This window comes from Seriola aureovittata, chromosome 5 (assembly GCF_021018895.1).
Source record: "Seriola aureovittata isolate HTS-2021-v1 ecotype China chromosome 5, ASM2101889v1, whole genome shotgun sequence".
NCBI classification, from domain to species: domain Eukaryota; kingdom Metazoa; phylum Chordata; class Actinopteri; order Carangiformes; family Carangidae; genus Seriola; species Seriola aureovittata.
In genome coordinates, this window is record NC_079368.1 from 6203150 (window position 1) to 6209170 (window position 6021).

Sequence of the window (6021 nt, forward strand, 5' to 3'; positions counted from 1 at the left end):
TGCTCAGCCACTATCAGCACCACTAAACCATCCTCCCCTGGAATGGTGAGGAGGAAGAGGAGGAGGAGGAGGAGAACGCAGCCAGTGTCTAAATGTAATAGTCTTATCAGTTCTTTTTGAAACTCCTCTTCAATGATGAAGCTGTTTCTCATGGTCACATCCAGAGCAGCGTGCAAGGAAAATTACTATCTCTGACACCTAATACTGCACTCAGGACTTAAGCATCTTTAAGAGTTTGTCCGAGTCATCATGATACACACTGTCTTTTATTCTGATTGATACTATTAATGCATGTACACTCTTATATGATGAAACTATTTGTCTCAACATCACATGCAAGCTATACCGTGTGCACCCAATGCCTTGTTTAATTGCATATCTACGGTGGCCCTGAGAGCCCAATACACTGCAACCTAAGAAAACATATGCAAACAGACAAAACATCTTCATCAATTTCACAACTTTTAACTTCAAAAGTCACAAAGTATTGAGCAGCAAGTGTGTCCCAGCCATGTTCATCACTTTTTTTGTGTAAACACTTCCGTTGTCTACTTGAAGTGCATTTCTGTATTTGGTTGTGTTGTGAGTATTTGCTGCATGTTTCTGAATTCACTTGTTTTGTCTATTTGCATGTGTTTTCTTTAGCTGCACTGTGTTGAGCTCTCAGGGCCAAAATGAATCCTTGGTTAATGTCACTGAGCTATAATGGTTAAAGGCTTTTTTATAGCCAATCTTTATTATCATCTTTTAGATTACCTGCTGGCTTGAGCTTCATATTTACCATACAGACATGAGAGTGGTATCCATCTTTTCATCTAATATCCATTTTCCAAAATATAAAACCATTACTTTAAATAAATATTAAGTCAAATTTTGGTGTGTCACTAGCATTGGTTGATGATTTTACTTTTGGTTAAATGAAGTGTTTTTGGTACTCAAGTATTTACTTCTGTAGAAAAGAGTTGGTAATTGCAACAAGTAGAATTTTACATAAGTTACAGTTCAAAAAGATGATTATAGTTTTGCTCTACTACCCAGCAGTTTGTCATTATCATCTAAAGAATGAGGCCATCTTTGTTCCATTGGCAAGCAAAAAGAACAAAGATAACGATGGTCTAAAAATGCCTTTGGGTGGACAGAACCGAGATCAGTGAGCCGAGACGCATGCCATGTCTCCTCTTCCAGTAGACGCCTCAACACACAGTAATGACCACTTTTCATGTTGCTGCTGCTACTTCATTTGTCATACAGGATGACATTAAGGCCAAAGGTTACTCTGTGAAGGCTAATTACTGAGGCTGGTTATATATACATTGGTCTCTGTGCATGTGTGTGTACCATAGTTTGGCTGTGACAGCGACACTGCTGATATAGAAGCACCTGAATATGTTGAATTTGTTTTGGAAAGGCAGAGCAGAGATAAAGCTCTGGACAGAGGTAATGCGAGGGAAAGTTCATTTGTGCTGAATGCAGCCTGACAGAACACCCACACCATGTCATTCAGACATACAGTAAGTGTGGACACTCTAATACAGGCCATACACAAGACAGCTCACGTTACTGACACACCCACGCATCCACATTCCCATCTGCCCCCCCACACACACACACAACACACACACAACACACACAACACACACAACACACACAACACACACACACACACAAAACATACCACGCAAGCCATCTCTCATCAGATGAGTGACCAACAAATAAGCACGGGCAATACACACTGCATGCAAAATGTGGAGCGCGTGTGCGTGATTCATTCACAAGCTGCTCGTCCCACCACACAGAGCTTTTATTGGCAAAACAGGAAAGACAGAATCAATCAGAGAGGCATCGACAGCAGCCGCAGGCTGAGCCCAGCATGTAGTCCCTCTGCATCACATGACACGTCCGTCTCTACAGCTCAGCCTGTGTGTGTGTGTGAGTGTGTGTATTCTTACTATGTGCTTGTTTATGGACAGGGCCATCAACAGGAATTATGATGTGCAACAGATATATTCTTAGGCTCAAGCAGCTTCTTAGATCTGCAGCCAGATGTGTTGGCTGCAGAGTGGGAAGCCATCATGGCACTGGAAGGTACTTTGATTTATGTGACGTGACTCAGACTGATAACACCAGAGCCTCAGAGCAGACACATTCAGAGGGGAACCTGTCAAGTCAGTGTTGATACTGATGCTCTCGCGGGTTCTGCCAGTGTTTTGGAAAAACCTTTTAGGAAGTGTAATGAAGTAGCTCGTTATTTTCTATGCAGAGGGTTGTTAATTGCTGATATTTGATAGATATATTTTTTACATTTACCAGAAAGTGACTCCCTAGACTTTTTATCATTACTCAACTGATAGAGTCTTTAATCTGTGGGACCATAAAATGAAATCCAGGACAGCTGTTGACAGCAGCCAAACTGGAATCATTTCAGAGTAATGGTTACACATAGATAACCTGTTCAGTAATAACATGTAACCAAACACACTGCATCATATTTTTAGTTACACAAGATTACCAAATAAGTCTGGCTTACTTCAGGTCATTCTCTCTTATAAAGCAGGTTTAAATCACTCTGACCTATGGAAGCTCATCCTTCCATACGCTCTTTCCATTCAGACTGGTTTCAGACTTCACTTCACCTAGTCCTTAAGTTTTACAATAAAGCTGACGGACTGAAACTGAAACACAGTTTCTTTGTCTCTCTGTCTCTCTGCCTCCCTCTCTCTCTCTCTCTCTCTTTTGTTTGTTTTTCTTTCAAGCTCCTCCTGAGCTGTCCCTCTGTGCTGATTGTAAACAGGATGCAAGTAAGACTTTTAGCTATAAGACTTTTATCAGTATTTGCCCACTGTAGTCTGCATATATGAATCCACATGTAGCCTACAGAATATATAGCCTAATGCTTTATGAATTTTTGCTTTAGGGCATTTGAATACAAGTAAATAAAGATCTCATTTAAAATGTCATAGGTGTGGTTGAAGAAATGAAAGACACCCAGGAATAATAAAGTCAAAGCGCCTGCAGCCCAGCAGTTACTGTACTAATGTCAGCATGCTAACGTGCGTACAATGACAACATGAACATGCGGATGTTGGCAGACAATGTTTACCGTCTTAACTATCTCAGATTAGAGTGTCAGCTTCATTCTGCCCCTAACCGACTTCATGACAACATATCCCATATAGCTGTGAAGTACTTCACTAAAAACCACAAATGTCATCTTCATGGTGGTGCTGTATAGCAAAAGTAATTAGGATTCATCCTCTGTGGATAATGAATGTCTGTAAAACATTTCATAGCAATATGTCCAAAAGTCACTGAGATGTTTCAGTCTGTGGACTAACCAGTCGACCAGCTGACACTACCATCCCTACAGCCATGCTGCCAGAAGGGCTAAAACTACAAGGAGGACAGACAACCAATATAAAGACATTTAAGCAGTTTTTCCACCATGTCTGATACAAACCAAACAGCAAAGTCACCCAGAACCTTGGTTCCTCATTTTCTTGCTATTACCTGTATGAGACATCATGAGTGACTTGATTTAATCTGATCAGATTTAGGTCGGCTTTATGAAACAGCTTGATACTGGTTCTACTAGTTTCTAAGGCTCTTTCGAGAAAGGCTTCGAACATTAAGCTGTGCTGCAACACTGTTTCATTCCTGCACTTTTGTATCCAACTAAACAAATCCGTTTTGATGAAAAAAGCATATCTGATCAAACAGACAGTGATTCAGAGCTTGTTCGAGGTGCAACAACATAAGCAAAATTCCTGAGGGTCATAGTATAGAGAGCCAGACGCCTTGTTTAGATCGAAACATCAGAGCGTGTTGTGTTGCTTTTTGCATGCAGACTGGCCCAGAGGACGTGGTTTGGCGTGCACACACACACAGTGTCTCTTTGTTGTATGCCGTCATCAAACATCAGCTCAATAAATCTCTGCGCAGCTTCCAGAGGTAATAAGACAGCTTCCTTTGTGGCAAAAGACCTGACTAAATGATTTAGGAGTTGAGGCTGCTGATCATAATTGCTCTCTTAGTGATGTCTGGGGATCAGAACCACAGACTGCGACACTGAAGCGCTCCATTTTTACTGTTGGCCACAGGCACTAGTATTCTGTGTAAGGCTGTGGTCTGCTGGACCGGTCTAGATAGGACAAACCCAACCGCAGTGCTACATGTAGCTCCTTTTCAAACACCCACATCCTGTCAGATAAAGGCAGCTGCAGCAGCCATGTGTATTGAATTTAGACCATTCCTGACGGTATCCTGCTCTTATCAGGGGTCAGATAAGCTCATTTCACAGGCCCTCACCTCTACTGGGCTACCAACAGGACCTCAGTCTGACAAGAGCTGACCTCATCTACTTTTTCTCAGTGTTTGCAGTTGAATGAGAAGTCAGGGATGGGGGTAACTTGACTGACTCTTTCTAGAAGTTACAGTTTAAGCAAAATCAAATATGTAGTCTTTAGATCTGTGAACGAACAAGACAACCTTGACATTCCTAATAGGGAGTATTTGGACTGTGAACTCGTTCACAATCCAGACTGAAGATTAAAATGTCTTTTCTCCTATGAGTTCCAACAGAAGAAAGGGGTCATCTGGACTGTGTAAATCTGTACAGTGAATGACAGGTCAAAGTACACAGCCTCATCTCAACACCCTTGTTCCTATGGTTGTTTTTGTGAATTTACCATTAGGCTTGGTACACGGCTTCAGTGGGTGCTTTGAGCTAATTGTCTTGAACTTGGGAGGATAGATGAGGGAGAAAGCACCAAAATCTATCAAGAGCAGTTTTGGGACTCACCTTGGCTTATCAGTCTGAGGGCCCCTTCTACATCAAGCCTCCTGAGGATCTCCTCCCCAGCCACCGCACCCCATCCAGGCCCTGCAGGCATCTCAGGCTGACAGCTCTTGAGCCAGATACTGGCAGTACAACAGAGCAGTCATAATTGGCCCCTATTCATTTCGTGGGGATAATCCTCACCTAGGTTGAGCCTTTTCTGTTCTTGGCGTCATTTTTTTGCTAATGTTTACACAAGGTATGTATTGGTTTCTCCTTCTCCTGAGGCTTTTGCTGCGGCTGAGGGGCTGTATACCCAGAATATGTGTTTTAACGTGTGTCTGAGGGTTCTGCTCTTCCTTTTCTGCGTTGCTGCTGGGGCTCAAGGCCTGAAGTGACAAAGGCCTTGTGAATGTCTGACTCACAGACAACTGTCAGCATTCAATGGGCTGGATTAAGGCTGAACGTCGAACCGAGCGCACCCTGACATGTTGACATGTTCTACTAAGTGCATTTCAAGGTGGATTTAGCCTGTTTGCTCCATTGTGGAGGAACAGAAGAAACACAATTGCTAAATGGGGCTGACTATTCTCGAGGCGGCGGGTGAACTTTACTCCCGCTGTCTGGGTCAGGACTGACACCAGCTTCACTGTCAGGGTGAGTGAGACTGCTGTGGATCTTGAGGAGGTTCAGGGGTTTCAGAGAGCTGTGTCCTTAACCAAACAAACACAGTGGAATTTCTGCCATTGTTGGTGCAGAGGGTTGAGTGACAGGGCTGCATAGCAGACTGCCTGTCAGCAGAGACGACTTGGGGTCAACATGTGACCACCTCTTTATGCTTAATATTAAGACTGAGCCATGTAGGGTAGCTTAAGATAAACCTGTTGAATTGACACAGGCACATATTTACATTGACACCGTCAGTGGTTCACTGGATTTATTTTTTTGGACCTCATGACATTGCCTGGACCTAGCCAAAAAGTAGTTATGCACATAACCCCAGGCTAGCCCAGCAAGCTGTTTCCCCCTGTTGCTAGTGTTTGTGCTAAGCTAACTGGCTGCTGGCAGTAGCTGCATGTTTAGTGCACAGACATGAGAGTGGTATCATCTTCTCATCTAACTCAGCATCAAAGCAAAAGTGCTGCATATCCTAAAATGTGTGCATTACAGTCATACTTACATTTACATTTATACTTTTTGCTGCATACGACTTTGCTTTCTTTCTGTAACAGATTTTAGTTTCTTCT